The 17,170-nt window shown below is 54.8% G+C and overlaps 1 protein-coding gene across 1 annotated transcript in view; it reads left to right on the plus strand.

The window, feature by feature from the left end:
- Positions 1-4,676: 4,676 nt before the first annotated feature.
- The window catches only part of SLC25A42 (solute carrier family 25 member 42), a 28,441-nt gene continuing 15,947 nt past the window's right edge, over positions 4,677-17,170 (plus strand). The window contains exon 1 of the mRNA XM_026500584.4: positions 4,677-4,746. The gene's annotated coding sequence lies outside the window, so the exon portion shown is untranslated. The remainder of the gene's footprint in view (positions 4,747-17,170) is intronic.

Consider the following 17,170-nt stretch of genomic DNA (forward strand, 5'->3'; position numbering starts at 1 on the left):
CCAGCCCACATGCTGGGAGCCCTTCACCTCTCTTGGAACACCCGGCCCGCTGCTTGTCATTCATCTCCCCTAGCTCGAGGAGGGCCTGAATCTGGTCCTTGATATCAGCTCAAGCCCTTTCCTAGAAGGCTCCTGGTTTCCGTGGCTGATGCGAATAGCTGGGGTCGGGGTGGCATCACCCTAGTCCTAACTCCCCATGGTGGCAAATTGTTCCCCACTCCTGGCTGGGAGGGCCCAGCCAGCCCAGGGGGGCTGACATGAACCTCTGACCCAGTCACCTCACCCTGACTCCCCCACCGGGAACTCACCCAGCATGTAGAAGGATCTTGCACCTGCTCCAGGCTGCCCTGCCTTGACTTCTGCCACCCATGTGACCTCGGGGCAATCTGTAGGCCCTGTGAGCCTTATGTATCATCATCTGTCTCATGGGAGGTGGGTGGTGCCAGCCCATTTCTGGGGCAGCCTGAGGTGCCGTTCCTGTAATTCCTGTCCCAGCTCTGCTCTCAATCTTCCCAAAGCTCCCCATTGTCCTCTCCATAAAACCAACTGTTCTCTGGGCCCTGCCCACCTCCCAACCTCATCTTCCCTACATTCTCTTTTATTTTTTTTTTAATTTATTTATTTGACAGAGATAGAGACAGCCAGCGAGAGAGGGAACACAAGCAGGGGGAGTGGGAGAGGAAGAAGCAGGCTCATAGCAGAAGAGCCTGATGTGGGGCTCGATCCCACAACGCCAGGATCACTCCCTGAGCCGAAGGCAGACGCTTAACCGCTGTGCCACCCAGGCGCCCCCCCTTACATTCTCTTTTAGTTGTCTTTCTAGCCACATCAGCTTCCCTACCTCAGGGCCTTTGCACATGCTATTCCTTGCATGGAGCACCTTTCCCCCAGCCCTCCCCATGGCTGGCTCCTCCCTGGCACCATTTTCTAGCCCCCTCCCTGGGGAGATGCCCTGCTGTTCCCCTTCACTGGTACCCTGGTCCCATCACCTCTTGTGCTATGTCTCTGAGCTCTGAGCCTATCTGAGGTTGCCTTGCTTGTGTGCTTTCCTGTTTGTCCCCTACTGCCCATGAGTTGCATGTAGGCAGGCTCCTGTCTCCCTGCTCTGCTCCAGCTTCCTGTAAATAGCTTTGAATGTATACCTAAATAACAAGGGGGTGGTTTGGAGGAAAGGTCTCTGCCCCCACAGCGCTAGTGCTCTCCTCCCCTGAGCACCTGCCAGCCTTCCTACAGCTGCAGGCTTCTCTGGAGAGGCAGGGCTCCAGCTTATCAGTCCTTCACACCTTAGTCTGAAGAAATGGGTTTCGTCAGTGGGCGTGGCTCAGGGTCTGTTTGGAAGTCTCCGGGTTGGGTAGGCTTATCATTGAGGTTGGCCAAACCTGGGTTCCAGTCCCTGCTCTGCCACCTCAAGTGAACCTCAGCCTCCTCTTCTGAAAACAGATTAAGTGTGTTGCTATACAGGGCCACAGCCCCCAGCAAGGCACACAGCCCTTCTCTAAGGAGTGCTTGCCATCCTCGTTGATGATACTGAAACCAGGGCTGAGGAGGAAACCACTACAAGGGAGGGGCCAGAACATTCAGGCTATGCCTCTACTGCTGTGTGTTCTTGGATAAGTGGCACAGCCTCTCTCAGCCTCTGGGAGGCTGAGTGAAACTGCCTTGAAACCAGTCGGGCTTGGTTGACATCATTGCTACATTCAGCAGGTGTCCCTCCAGCCAGGGAAGGACCCAGGGTCCTGGCTTAGGAACACATCTTTGAGAGGCAGGGCCTACGAACCCCATTTTCCAGATGAGAAATAAACTTGCTGGCCTTTGAGGGGCCACAGTGCGATGAGAACCCAGCTTGGCCTGCCTCCACGCCCCTCCTCTCTTGCCAACGTTGCTAACCTGACCTTGGGCAAATGGCTCTCTGGCCTCTGTTGATTAAGCCCTGTCACTCTGCCCAGGCCTGGCTCACAGCCATTGTGTCAGATGATTCCAGGGATCCCCGAGAGGTAGAGGAGATTGGGGAGGGGGCAGAGAGACAATGTCCTGCCCAGAGCCAGCCAGGCTGACACGGAAGAGCTGGGATCCCAGGCACCCTGGCCAGGCATAGCTGAAGGGCCCACAGTGGGGGTGTCAGTTGCTGATGCCAAGGGGCATTACTGGCCTTTGTTGGAAGGCGGCAGGGAGGTTGACCGGCGCCAGCATGCTGACAAGCGAACAGAAGCCAGAGCCCAGGCAGTGCCTTTGGCACCCTCAGGAGAGGCAGCCTTGTGCTGGGCTGCTGCCTGACCCTTCCCTCAGTTGGCACTGTCCCTAGGGGTACCGTGGGACCTTCCAGGAGCTTGCTGCCTCCCTCCCAGGGCCTGGCAGGTGGGTGCTGTGGGTAGGGACTCCTGTAGCATAAATATCTTCCTTTTTGGGTGGCAAACCCCACCCATAGTTGGTCTATGTCCACATTCCATGAAGCGCTATTTACAGAAAGGGAAACAGGCCCCAAGAACAGTTTATCCGTCACCAACACTCAGCAAGTGCTGGCTGTGGACCAGTGAAGTTGTGAGTGTTTTACTTCCATTCATCCTGTTAGTGCTGCCATCAACCCTGGGAGGTAGTTGGGGAAACCGAGACAGAGAATTTGAGTCACTTGCTGAAGGTCTGGTGACCAGCAAGTAAAAAACAGCAGGGATTCAAACCCAGCCTCAGGCCCTTTCTGCAAGGAACACTTGTAGTGTGAAGATCAGTTTTCTCATCTGCAAAGTAAGTGCTGTCTCCTTCCCCCACCATCTGGAAATGAGATGGTGTTTGGGAAGCACCCAGCCCATTAAGGACCTGATACCCATTAGATGTTCAGCGGACCTCAGTGTCCTCCTCTTGTCCAGAGAGCAGAATGGAGACCAGGGCCTAGAGTTGGCTGGGAAGCAAACCACAGCAGGGGAGGTATGGGAGAGAGGTCCAGGTGGGAATATCATGGGAATATCATGGGTCAAATGGTAGCCTCAGGCTAGTGACATCCACAGTGTGAGCCTCAGTGTTTTCTCCATCCTCCATAGTCCTCCATACTGGGAGCCCTTTGAGATGTTGTTGATTAAGCACTAGGCAGGGGATTGCCCAGCCCTGAAATGTGAAGACTTATTAAGGCCTAGCTTACGGTTTGCGCCCTCCCAGCATTCCCTGGTTCTGAACTTGATCTCCACCAACCCCAGCCAGCACCTAGAGGAAATAAGAGCCAGTATCTGGGAACATTTGTAACCCTCTCCGCCCTGGAGATTAAGAGAGTGCACTTGGTGAGTCAGAGAACTGGGTGGACTTGGGGGGAGTGCCAATGACACAGCGGAGCACTGCACGGCAAGTGTCTTCTCTAAACTGCTGGCATCTGTCTGCAAAGAATCCCATGAACTTCACCTCACAGTGAAGCTGAGGCTCACAGGCCAGATGGCCCTGCTGAGGGTCAAATGCTTTCGTTGAAGGTCAAGGCAAGAGCTGGGATGTAAATTCTCTCCAAAAGAGGAAAGATCAAGGTGTAGGAATCGTTGTCCCCTGAGAAAACCGATCCACAACTACCTTCACCAAGGTTATGTAGTGGGCCAGTGGCTGGACATGAATTGGACCCAGATTACTCGGGCCCCTGGTGGTTCTTCTCTGACACTGCCTTACCCTACTTCCAAAGAGCAGGCTACTCTAAATTCACCCCCAGATTCAGCCACTTGAAGCGCTGTGGGCAAGGAGCTAGACCTCTCTGCCCTCTGGTTTGTGTAAAACATGGCCAGTGGTCGCTCTGACCTCATGAGATAGTGGTTAGTTTTCAGTTGATTCACAAAGGGCTTATCCGGGAGGAGGCCAGACGGGGATGTCATTGGATCCCGTAAAGGAGAAAGCTTGAAATCAGAGAAGTCCAACACTTCCAGAAAACCACAAAGCTCATGGGTAGGATTCCACCTGTTTCCATGTCTTCACAACAACCTGGAGCTTCAGACGACGAGCCTGAGTGACCTCAGAGAGTCTGCCTTCTCCGTGTCGTGTCGTTAGCAGGGAAATAGCGGGGAGTGAAGGAATGTAAAATTATCCAGGAGTCTTTCGGCCGCGATGGCCCATGTTCACAGCCAGAGTTGGAGGTCCTGCTTCTGCGCTGCGTGGTCTGAGGGCTAGCCTCTTCGACACAGCCTTAGGGAACCCCGCTCAGGGCGTCTGAGGCCACCTAGGGTCGCCGTGCTCCCGGCCAAACTCTGCACCTTGCGCTCTCCCGCCCTGCCCCGAGACACACCGCCCACGGCCCCTGCGACCGGCCGCAGGGCCTGCTCGTCTTCGGCTTCGCAGCCAATCCTCATCGCCCTTCAGACTACGCCCTCCGTTCTTCTCGCGCCAGCCGCGCCAGCCGCGCCAGCCACTTCGGAGCCCCGCCCTTACCCCCCAGGGATTGGTCATGAGGGCTGCTCGTCTTCTGCCAGAGCTCCAATCCTCGCCTACCTCCCGGCCCTCGCCTCTCCGCACCTCGCACCCTGCGGGACCACCTCTGGGACCAAAAACCTCACCCAATAGCCCGCCTCTACCAATCAGTGATTGGCTTCAGGGGCTGCCCGTCTGTTACATGCCAACCAATCCCTGTCTTTCCCAACGCCGATTTGCCAGCGTTCAGCCAATCGGAGTTTGGCGTGAACCCCTCCCGCGGCGCGCGCCGGGGGTGCGCGAGGCGGGGCCGTGGTGGCCGGAGGCGGCGGCGGCGGCGGCGGCGGCGGCGGCGGTGGTGAAGGCAACGCGTCCCAGCCGGTGAGGGGGAGCAGAGGGCGCGGGGTGGCGCAGGCGTCCGGGGCCCCGCGCCCCTCGGGCCGAGCGAGGGCGAGGCACGGTCTTGTCGTGGGTCCTGGGGCGGGGGCGGGCGAGGCAGGGCGTGACAGCAACGTCGCAGGGGTAGGGAGAGGTTAAAGCCCCCCCTTCACCCCGCGTCTGGTGCTTCTAGGGGGCCCTCCCAGCCGGATCTGAACACTCACGGTCAGTCCGCGCACACCTGACACCACATCCCTTCTTGTTGACACCCCCCCCCCAGTACACCTGAGACTGTCCACTCGCTGACATCCCCCACACCTCTGGGGCCGTGTCCCTAGGCGCTTGGCACAGCTGGGTCTTCACACCCACACGCACTTGAGTCCGTGTCCCCACCGATATTCTCCCTCACACACCTGCCACCTCCCCCGCACTCATGGACACCCTCCACATCACCTAAAATCGTTCCTCTTGATGAAACCTCCACACCCAGATCCATGCACCCCCACGTCTGCCACTGGGCCTACACCCCCTCCATCCATGCCTGAGCCTATGATGCTGAACTCGTGGCCCCCCCACTCACACCTGGACCAGGTCATAGCCCCTCACTGATTTTGCTCACATCCAGATCTTTGCCCCTCTCTCTTGCTTCCTCCCCTCAGCCACTTGGGTCAGGGCCCTCAGGTATTCTCCCCCACCCCTCCACCTGCCCTGTGCCTTTCCAGACCCTCTCTCCATCACACACACCCAGTCTGTGCACCCACCTGTACTTTCTTACATGTGCACCTATATTTGTGCCCCTCTCTGTAATCCTTGAACTGCACCCCCCACCCAGGTCCCCCAGCATTCACCCAAGCCTAGCTATCTCAGGATAACTGCACCCTCCCCCACCCCCCCAAAAAAAGCCCACCCAGATGTTATCTTTTCATTTATGACAGTCTGTAAAGTGATTTCCAGGCTTACAATAATCCCTTTGGCCAGGCAAAACCAGAATTATCTACATTTTACCAGCAACAAACCTAAAGAGACTTGAATTGGGGAGGCACAGCCCATGCCTCCTTGAGCATTGCTGACCCTTCTCGGTAGACCTTCCCCATTTATGCCCATCTGTTGTGCTTATCTCTGAGAAGAGGGGTTGGCAGGGGAGGGGACCCCTACCTTCCCTGCAGCTGTTCCTCAGGAGTCATGACTTTGAGTCCGGAAAGACTGAGCTGGAAGGGGCGGCCCCTGAGCTTTGCTGTAGCACGTGTCTCCGTGTCCTGGGGCTGGGTGGGGGCGGGGACCCTGCAGGAGCGGACTTCAACACCTTGGGTTCCTCCAGCGGCTGGGTCGCCTGGAAGGGAGTTGCCGGCCTCCGGCCTCTGGCCCCAGCTCTTGCAGACCGAAGCCCCTTGCTGACCCTCAAGAACTCCTTGGGGCCTTAGAACCGATAAACCTAGAGAGTAAGGAAACACTCTTTAGAGTGAGGAGAGCTAATGTTACAGCCACTTAGAGCCAAACTGTAAAACTGGAGCCTGGTGAGGTGCTGGGAATAATGATTTTTGTGGAACTTTTCAAGTTCCCTGGAGTATGATTTGCAGGTGTGCAGCATAGGAGACGGTAGCTTTGTTGTTGAAAAGTAATAATGTGGTGCGGTTTCCTGTAAGGTTTGCATAGCGCCTCTTACCCTCCTCTGTCCCTCCCGGCAAAGATGGAGCCAAAATGTGCCAGAGGGTCATGTCACCTTCACCTTCTCCTGTAGAAACCAAAGCCAATGGGGTTTTCTGTCCAAATTCAAAAGGACTCATTTAAAACATGTGTGTTTATGTATGTGCTTGTGTATATATATGTAGGTGTATACATACACACATTTATATGTACATATACACACATTTTATATACTACGGATGTACACGTTACATATATATACACATGCAAATATATAAACTTTGACAAGGTAATTGATGTACATGGTAAAAAAGAAAAAAGTATAAAAGGACATACAGTGAAAACCAAGCAGGTTTGTCTGTACCTTGTACCCTTCTGGAAGCATCCATTGTTAACTTGCCCTGTTTTCTTCCAGAGATAGTCTGTGGCTTGGGGGGAGGGATGTATATCCCCCACCTCTTTTAAATCCCTGATAAATTTGCATGAGATTTTTATCAAATGGGTGTGCCAGTTTTATAGCCAGTCCCTTACGAACGACTGTGAAAGTTGTCACTCATATTTTCTCCTACAAACTGAGGTGAAATGAATGGATGGAACCATGCATGAGCAAATACGCAGTGAACATGTGTGGGGCTCCAATCCAGACACTACCGAAACCTCCTGGTCTTCAGGGAGCTTCCTAGGAGCGCCCAGGCCAAAGGGCATGTCCATCAAAATGGCTAATGTTCCTCCAGAGAGTTTGTGCTGCCATCAGTTTTCTCTCAGCTGTGAAACTGGATTGCTTATTTCCTCTCCCAGCGGCCAGAACAGTTACTATCAAGTGCCCTGGTTTCTCCAGTCTGATAGAAAAAGCACAGCCCGAGAGATACTTTTGAACCCCACTTCTGGGCTTTCTATCCATCTCTTGGGTGTTCTGGCCCGTGGGGTGGTGATTAAACATTATATCTCTGTTTTTCTTCCCCAGTTGGACCAAAGTTCAGTCCGAGGAATATTGGAGTCCCTCCACTGTGGAGCTCTGGAGGAAACCTTGGGTTTGGGGGGAGGGGGCTGTTCCTTGCAAGAGAAAGACATGGGCATTGGCCACAGTCCTGGGAGGGAAGGTTTAAGATATTGGCTGTTACTAAATTTTTGTTTTTCCACCTGGATCCAGCAAAAGAACTTGGCTGTCACATGAGATTGAGATAAGTCAGGTATTAAATCTTTTGGGGAAGTTATCAGCTATTTCCCACTATTGGTGCCAGGTGGAGGGGATCATCAGCCTGAGGCCAGGCCTTTTCCCACCTGTCATCCTGTTTTTGTTCTGTTTTGGTAATTAGACGCTAGAGGAATACTGAGATGATCAGAACTCTTAGCTTGATTGGGTTTTGCAAGCCAGCTCTTTTAAAAATGTGTTATATTCTTTATTTGAAGTGCGAAATACTTCTTAATAAAAAGTATATAATGTGCACGTGAAAAGAAAGTGTAAAGGATAACAAAGCTAACACTCAGCTGAAGAAGTAGGACATGGGCCGCGGTGGCGCCCCTCCTTGGTCACTGTGCTATTTTTAAAATATGCTTGTCAACATTTGTTTTCTTCCCTGAGTACCTTTCGCTGCAGCTGAGTGCTTGGATTCTAGGGTCTCAACAAAGATCAGCAGAAGCCAGGTTTTCTGTCGGAGCTGTGTCAGTAGGGCGGCCCGAGAGGTCCAGGGAAGGGAGGAGTGACCTCAGAGCCAGGGGCAGGTCACCAGCCAGTACCAGGAGCATTGGTCTTAGACTCCTGTCATGTTAGGTCCTGGGGCTGCTGTAGCAGATTACCGCAAACTCGGTGGCCCAGGGAGAGTGCTCTCACCGGACACCCAGTCTGCTGGCACCTTCATCATGGACTTCCCAGCTTCCAGAACTGTGAGACATGAATGTTCTGTTGTCTGGAAGCCACCCAGTCTATGGTCGTCTGTCACCGGCCCAAACAGACTAAGACTGCAGGGTCGGTTCCTACTGGGGGACCTGAGGGAGAATGTCACAGGCCCCTCTCCTGGCTTGGTAGCTGTTGGCAGTCCTTGGGGGTTTGGCTTGCAACCACATCATCCCACTCTCTGACTCCATCTTCACACAGCATCTTCCCTGTGTGGTTTTTTTTCTTACAAGGACACCCATCATTGGATTTAGGGCCCACCATAAATTCAGTATGATCTCGTCCCAAAATCCTTAACTCATTTCACCTGCAGAGACCCTATTTCCAAAGATGGTGACCTTCTGAGGCTCTGGATGGCCATGAACTTTGGGGGGGAGGGACACCATTTAACCCCTACAGCTGCGAAGCCAGAATTTCTGCCAGGATGTTATTCAAAGAAGTGCTTGTCTAGCTGCCTCTGCTGTTTCAGGCAAAACAAAGCTGGTAGGGTTGGAGCGCGCAGCCCCTCACTCACCTGCCTTCCCGCTAGAAGGTGGAGGCATCTGCCCAGAGCTAGCGAGGACCCGGGCAAGTGAATGTGTATGTATATTTTGCTCTTTGCCAGCCCTTGGCATGTGCTTACTGGACAGTGAGCTTGGTCCTCCATCATCCCAGTTTATAGAAGAGTCGCCAAGAGGAGAACATAAAGGGAGCCGAGATGGACATAAGTCAGCCAGAATCCAGACCCCTGTCCCTTAAGCAAGTCACTGGTGGCACTCATGCTTTCTGCCGCTGTTAGACATGGGCATCTGTAAGCCGTACCGAAATGCCACCACGGTGCCCGGAGCCTGGCCTCCAGGAATGGAACAAACTTGAAGCCTGACCATACCATTGTTCTACAGCCTGTAAATACCTGTGGGTCAGGGACAGGTGCCGAAGAGGCAGAAACACTGGTGCTCAGAATGGTAGGGGATGCAGGCATGGATCAGTTCTCACCAAGTGACTGGGGCTCTGTACCTGATCAGTTCTAGCAGAGGATTGGGATGCTAGCTCAGGGAGGGGAAGGTTCTCGGAGATCTGAAAGCCAGCAAGGAGTTAGCTAGATGGCAAAGCATTGTAAGCAAAGGAAACAAGAAAGCTGGGTATTTTGGGACCCAAGGCACAGAGCTTGAGAGGAGATTGAGGAACCTGGTCCATGGAGTCCATGACAGGCATTGGAGGGGACTCTCCTTGAGGCCATGTCCAGCAAGGCACAGTCACCATGCCTGAGCTCAGAGCCCTTAGCAGCCCGTGCTTCCCAGCACAAGGGCCCAGGACCAGGACAGGAGATACCTTGTGACCAGTTGCAAGCCTTCCCTGATGAAATGTCCCCATGAAGTGCTCCCGACAGATGTCATCACTGTTATGCCATCTCCAGGTCATGTGCCTTTGCTGGGGGATGAGTGGAAGAAGAGAATATGTATGTTCGATTAAGTATTAACTAGCCATGCTAACCCAAGCTCCACTCAGTCTGCAGTCTTTGTCCTCGACCTAAAGGGCAGGTTCCCAGGCCTCACTGTAGCAGGCCCCAACTTGGAGCTCAGGAATCCCGCACAAATGTCCTGGAGATTCTGGGACAGGTGTCCTAGAAACCCCTGGTGTAGCAGCTCAGAGCTGGAGGAAGATGCCGTAGCCGGAAGAGGGGAGGGCGCAGGCTGGTGGGCCTGGCTTCCAGTGCCATGGGCAGACAGGACCCATTACCGGTCAGGCCTTAGCCAGTGGCTGGTCTAGCCTCGGGCTGGCAAGAGGACGTGTAAGAGCCAGGCCTTGAAGAAGGGGTAGTTTTGGTGGCTGTGAGCAGCCCCTTTGGCCTGGAGCACATGGGTCAAAGCCAAGTGTCGGCTAGCCCTGAATGTCAGAGTGGGAGACGGCACCTCCCGTTGTGCCGGGCAGGGGCGCTGGCATGGGCAGAGCGCTTGGCCGGAGCACTTGCTTCCCAAAGCGTCGTCATGTGGTGGGCAGCAGGGCACCACCAGCCAGCTTCTGTTTAACACTTTGGGGAGATGAACCTGGAGAAAGCAGGGGGTGGGAGGTTGCTGGACACTCAGGACCAGTGCTCAGCTCTTTCAGAGGCACTGGCGTGGGGGATGCAGGCTGAATGGTGAGATCTAGGAACTGGGGAGGCCTGCTCAGTAGGGCCGGGTAGTGTGAGATGGGCTCTGTCCCAGCTCCATCTGACTCCTTTTATAAGGCAGAATGATACTTAGCCACACCCGTGACCCACCTGGAGAAAGCAGGGGGTGGGGGGTTGCTGGACACTCAGGACCAGTGCTCAGCTCTTTCAGAGGCACTGGCATGGGGGATGCAGGCTGAATGGTGAGATCTAGGAACTGGGGAGGCCTGCTCAGTAGGGCCGGGTAGTGTGAGATGAGCTCCGTCCCAGCTCCATCTGACTCCTTTTATAAGGCAGAATGATACTTAGCCACACCCATGACCCACTTGAGCCGCACCACTTCAGGAAGATGGCGATGGATGGAAACTGAAGCCTGGGGACATTTAGTAACATGGCCAAGGTCACACACTGGACCCCATCCTCCCATAACACCAGCATGGTGTGGCTGGGAGCTTGTACGTGCTCCTACTTGGGGAATGAGGCGGACAGCATAGAAGAGGTACATTTTCGCTGCCGTGTGAAGGGTGCCCGAAGGGCCAGGAGACAGCAAAAGCCCCTGTCGGCAGGTATATGCCTCTGACTGCTTGCTAAGCAAGGACCCTGAGCATAGCCCAGGCCATTGCCTTCCACAGACCCCCCCCAGCCCAGCAGGGGAAGCCAGTGGAAAGTGGCCCCCGTCTCGTGCAGCAGGGAGCCACGGAGTGCTCAATATAGGGCAGAACAACTAAGTTTTGGGAGGAGAGGCCAGGATGTTTAGGAAGGGCTTTGAAGGATGCGGTGGAGTTTGCCAGGCACAGGGTGGGGAGAGTACAGCCAAAGCAAAACTTGGTACATCCAAAAAATTAATTACCTCATCCAGCAAATCATTGAGTAGATACAAGCACTGTGCTAGGCTCCCCGTGGCAAAACACAAGAGTTTCGGGGTGAGGGCTTTACCCAAGTGCACCCTCTTATCAGAGGGGTGTGAGTAGTGTTGAGGGCCTTAGTTTGTTGTAGGTCATTCAAGTGCAGTTGGTGACAGGTGTCAGCAGCCCTGTGTTGCAAGGACCCAGGACAGTGATTGACAGTAGGGTGTTCTGTGTCTTTCAGGACGCGGATGCCTGAGTGACCCATAGAGACTGCAGCACAAGGTTGCAGAGGCCAGTTTGTCTGAAAGGCACGCTTAGAAGGGAATGCAGCCGGGGGAGATACGCCCAACAGCTGGCCGGGTCTGGGTTAACAGGGAACAGCCATTATGTAAGATGCTACCGTTCTCTTGATGGCAGAAGTTAATGCCCATTAACTGGAAAAGAAAACAGCCTTTATCAACAGGCAGATAGGATGTTAATTGGCTTCCGTTTACTAAGAGATTACAGGATCTGTTCCCTGACTGCTTGTAAACTCCATCAACTGAGAAACTGCCTCCCCTCCCCCCGTTTGTGCAAACATTTCCTTCGTTCTGGGGGTGGCAGGGGGTGGCGCACGCAGGCTCTCACCAACAGGATGGTGGCCCCAGCCAGGGAGCTTCTGAGGGAGTCAGGCACATGTGTGTGTGTGCGCGCGCACACATGCATGCATGTATCGGGATGGATGCACACATGGACTGCTGCAACGAGGGGCTCACAGACTGGGCTCCCTAAGATCCCAGAACCTCAGGTTCCTGTTTCCTAGACAGTGCCGCGCAACATGTTTGTGGAATTGCCCCCCATCCTGCTTTGCTTTTTGATGAGTAGAGAGATTGCCTGAACAGAAATATATGAAAAAATGAATTTTTGTTCATTAGGGCTGGTCTGTGACTGCTGCCTCCCCGTGGCATGGGGTGGGGGGGGAGGTGGCCCCGTTGCACTTGACCCCTCGTTCTTTTTTTTTTTTTTTAAAGATTTTATTTATTTATTTATTTGACAGAGATAGAGACAGCCAGCGAGAGAGGGAACACAAGCAGGGGGAGTGGGAGAGGAAGAAGCAGGCTCCCAGCGGAGGAGCCTGATGTGGGGCTCGATCCCATAACGCCAGGATCACGCCCTGAGCCGAAGGCAGACGCTTAACTGCTGTGCCACCCAGGCGCCCCATGACCCCTCGTTCTTAACCCTGCTGCTGGGGAAGACTCTGGCACCTGAGTTCCAGGTCATGGGTACCTGTTAAAGGTACCTCCAGAGAACATACTGGAGCTGGGCCCACTGGGGCCATTGTCCATGGTTGGAAACGCAGCACAGGGCTGGAAGAGTGGACGGGAAATACACAGGTCAGGGCTCTGGGAGGTGCAGGGGACAGAAACCCATCTCAGACTGGCTAAACTGGAAGGGGAACTTTGTGGGCTCCAGGGTGGGAAAAGTTTAAGTGCTTCTGGCACCTTCCATGTTCTTTGGTAGCTCCCAGGTTCTTCTAGCACCACTGGGCCCCAGGATACCCCAGCTCGGCAGACATCCACCCTCCTCCCTCCCTGGCCTTGGCTCTGTGTCAGCTGCCCTCAGGGCCTACCTGCTTTCCCTCCTAAGAGAAAGAGGACTTCTCTGGCCAGTGACTCCCTCAAAACACCCTGTCTTTGGGTCTAGTGCTCCAAACTGAGGGTCACCTGGGTCACCCCGGAGTCAAGGGAAGGGCCAGCCCCCCTCCTCCAAGGTGATAGAGGCAGAGTGGGTGGCTGCCCAGTGTGCTATCTCCAGAAGGGGGCCAGATAGCCACTGCACGTGTGGCCTGCCTTCTAGAAGCTTAGACATCTCCTCCAGGCTTTTGGTCATTGCCAAAATTCTCAGCAGGTGTTCGTCGCAGGTGAGGAGGAAGGTGAGCAACAGTGAGCAGTGCGTGTGGTCCCTCTGGTGCCGTTAGAGTCCCCTGGGAGTTAAGAACACGGTGCTCAGGCTCACGGTCGTTTGGCCTGGGAGAGGCTGGGTGGCTTTGGGGTTTTCCTTTTTTAATGTTTAAACTTATTTTGTTGCGATGTAAGTTTCGTACAGTAAAGTGAGTAACTCTGTGTACAGCTCAAGGAGTTTTTACATGTGTGTTCACACGTGAAACCGGATCGAGATACAGAGCGCTTCAAACCTCCAGCTGGCTCCTCTGTGACCCCTCCCTGTCCTGCCTCCCAAAGCTAACCCTGGTCTGATCTTTATCACCACTGATGCTTTACTTTCTGTGCTGGATTTTTGTTAATGGTGATAAAATGTATATAACGTGAAACACACCGATTTCAACTTTGCGTTGTGTAGAGTTCATTCTCACTGGTGTGCAGCCATCACCACCATCCCACTCCAGAACTTTTCCATCTTCCCAGACTCAAACTCGGTCCCCATGAAACCCTAACTCCCCATTCCCCTCCTTCAGCCCCTGCACCCTCCGTTCTGGTTCCTGTCTCTGTGAATTTGAGGACTCTAGAGACCTCATAGAAGCGGAATTAAGTATCGTCCTTTTGTGACTCGTTCATTTCACTTAGCATGATGTCATCAAGGTTCATCCGCGGCGTGTCATATGTCAGAGTGTCCTTCCTCTTTAAAGCTCAGTGACATGGCACTGTGTGGACAGACCACGTTGCATGACTGTGCTTGGATTTTACTTTGCCTCATTCGGTACAGTCTTTCACGTTGGCTTCTCACTGTGCACTGTTATGGCCGAGATTTGTCCCCGTCGTTGCATGTGGTAGCATGCACCTTCTCTGTTGTTGTGTGGCACCCGGTGGTGTGACTGTACCACGTGCGAGAACACGTTCTCCTGTGGGTGGCCGTCTGGGTTGTGTTCACAGAAGGTGCTCGACATCGCCGTGAGATAGGACGTAGTACCGTGCCGGTGTTCAGAGTTCCCAAATGCAGTCTCAGGGTCTCAAACGCTGAGGAGAGGCACTGGGGGAGGCATGTGGGGGTCATCCTGGCTGGGGTCCAGAGGTGGAAGCCCCAGCAGGAGTGTTGCAAGGGTGGGAGCGTTTTGTGCTCTCCCACAAGCAGAACCTTCGATGGCCTGTGTGCGCTTAGCCTGAGCTGGCTCCAGCCTTGGGGGTCCCCTTTCTCACTGCTCTGGCCACCCGGGGTGCTCCTTCCCACCACTCCCACCCTGTGCATTCCTCAGGAAGCCTTCCCAGACCCCAGGACAGACCCTGCCCTGCATCTCTCCTGCCACAGAGCGCCACTTGGCAGCCTCCCCGTGGGCTGTGTGCGCACACTCGCCGCTCCATCTCCCCCGCCCACCGCGGTGCCACCTCCCCAGCGTGTGTACGCAGCAGGCACACAGTTGATCAGACTCAACCCCAGAGCGGTGTAAACGTTGGACCAGAGCAGGCCTTAGTCTCCCCTTTCTCGGACCATCCCTCCAAGTGTCAGGACAAGAGAATTCTAGAACCTTCAGCCCCCACTCACAGGCTCCCAGCCTGGCCAAGCCCTGGCCTTGCCCAGCAGCACCAGCTCCTCTTACTTGGAGCAAAGGAGTGAATTTCCTTCGGTGCCCCCTGCCCGCCCCCAGGTAACCCAGAGTGCCCTGTGGAAGGCTGCAGGTCCCAAAGGCCAGAGGAGCACAGTGAGCGAGTGGGGTGGAGGGAAGACTTGGGAGCTACAAGGAGCAGGATGCTGAGCCGCAGAGCTGGGCCTCAGACAGGAGCTGGCACCCGGTCCTGCGCCACCCTGCCTTACCTCCGTGTCTGCCAAGTCGGGCTTGGGGCCCACAGGCGCACGTTAACACCTGTCCTTGAGCACCTGGTGCAGCTCCTGCAGCTACTGGGATCCCGTGGGCTACCCCTTGTCATCTGCGTGGTGTCAGTCCCCCCACTGCTCCCCTCCCCCACCATACCTGCCCCTCCATCTGCAGTGGGCAGAAGACGCCTCGGCCTGTGGCCAGCATCGGAAGATTGGAGCAGCAAATAAGTAACAGAGCACCTCGATTTAACCCAGAGCAGAAAGTGGTCACCCACACGGTCCTACCGATCTGACGAAATGACTGAAGAAGTGAGCCAGGTGGGGAGAAGAGACCACAGTTCCTGTGTAAGAATTCCTGGTCATGTATGTCGATTCTCCCTCCCCGGGAGGGGAGCTTAACTCCTCTCATACACACACCCCGACGAGGCGCTGGTTCCAAAGAGAAGAGTCTGGAACAGGGTCACTCAGGAGGGTGACAGACAGCTGGCAGACCCTACCTTACCCAAGAGTTGCAAGTCAGTCTCACCTGAGCTAAGTCCGTGCTCTGAGGTATCACATCATGAGGAGGGCTCACCTCTCCTCACCTCCGAGGTCCTCCTGAGACCACACAACCCAGGTGTATGGTGAGGAAACACCTCAGACAAATGGGCCGGGGGCATGAGGGAGTGACATTCTGAGGCAGAAAAGGGCGACTGGGGGAATAACTGGCCAAACGGAGCAAAGCCTGGAGATCTGTGGGCAATCATGTTGGAACAGGAGTAATGATAGTCTCACCCGCCAGGCCAGCCCAGGCCCCCTTCAAGGCCAACACTGGGGTCAGGCTCCCTCTTCATGGTCGCCCTTCTTGACTCTGCGGGCCATGGCACTGGTGGGTCTCAAGAGGCTCCTGCTTCTAATTTTTCTGTTTTATCAGACACCACCATGCGTCACTGTCCACTGCCCCTAATCACCTCCACTGCCAGGGAACCAGAGCCTTGGAGGCCCTGAGGAACGTTTCATGTGAGGCCCCACGTCCAGAACGTAGGGCAGCCGGGATTCCTCCCAGTCAGACCTGTCCGTGTTTTCAAATGTCCATGTTTCAAAATGCATTTCAAATGCCCAGCCTGCCCGTGTACCTCATTTTCTTAAGTTGTGTCCAGGATGTTAGATTTTTCAAATCATGCAAGGCCCAGGCTGTCAATAATACCCTGACATGATTTTTGCTGGCTTCTTCCAGGCTTGTGGGAGCCAGCAGACCAGGGCTGTCTTCCAAGTTCAAGACTGGAAATTCTCAGGCCTCCAGACATGAGGCCTAGGTCCCCCAGGGACCTCTTCCCATACCTTCCTTTTGCCAGGTGCCAACCCACAGCAGCGACTGCTTACCCAGGGCCCCACTTTGGTGATGCAGACTCTGATTTCTGCCCCTGCGGAATGCCCCTCTGGCCCTTGGCTGCCTCTCCCAGGCTCACGTCCCAGGGACAGAGCCCTGGGCCCTTTGGATTGCAGCCCAGGAACCCATGCTGTCCCTTTAGGTCCGCAACACTTCTGTGAACAGGTTGTCTGTGTTCTGCCTTACAGGTTGCCCTCAGGGGATGACTGAGGGCACCCAGGCCCTCCACCCTGCTTTCCCTATCCTGCTGTTCCTTCGGGTTAAGCAAAGTCTTAAGGGGCACGTGGTTCTCTAGGAGAAGCATTCAGGATGAAATGGTATGAGGCTGGCCGGCGGGGCCAGGGCTCCATGGAGAAGGATATGGCCATGACTTTGGAGTCCTGTGTCAAGGTTAGAGTTCCCTCTGCCCTTGGTCTGACCCAAGTTGTTCCGTGTCTCATCAGCAAAGTGGAGAGATAAACCAGTGACCATGACGCCCCTCATTGCTGGTGGCAGTGATGGTCACCATAGTGGTCTCCAGCAGGGGACTCCTGTCGCCTTAGTTTCCCCATCGGTAGAGCAGCACCCCTATGGGTAGTGAAGGCGGCCAGATTAAAGAGCGCAGGAGCAGAGGGATTTAATAAAACCGCCATGGTCTCATCGCGTGCAGCGTCTGCCTTCACCCTGTTCTCAGCCCACGTGCAGAGCCACAGATGGGCCCTGGGTGAAGGCCTCAGCCTGAGGCCCTGCTGCTGCTGACCTCCAACACCCTGCTCCCAAGAGAGGCCAGGGTCAGCTCCCCCTGCCAAGAAGGG

This window comes from Ursus arctos, unplaced genomic scaffold (genome assembly GCF_023065955.2).
Source record: "Ursus arctos isolate Adak ecotype North America unplaced genomic scaffold, UrsArc2.0 scaffold_14, whole genome shotgun sequence".
NCBI lineage: Eukaryota > Metazoa > Chordata > Mammalia > Carnivora > Ursidae > Ursus > Ursus arctos.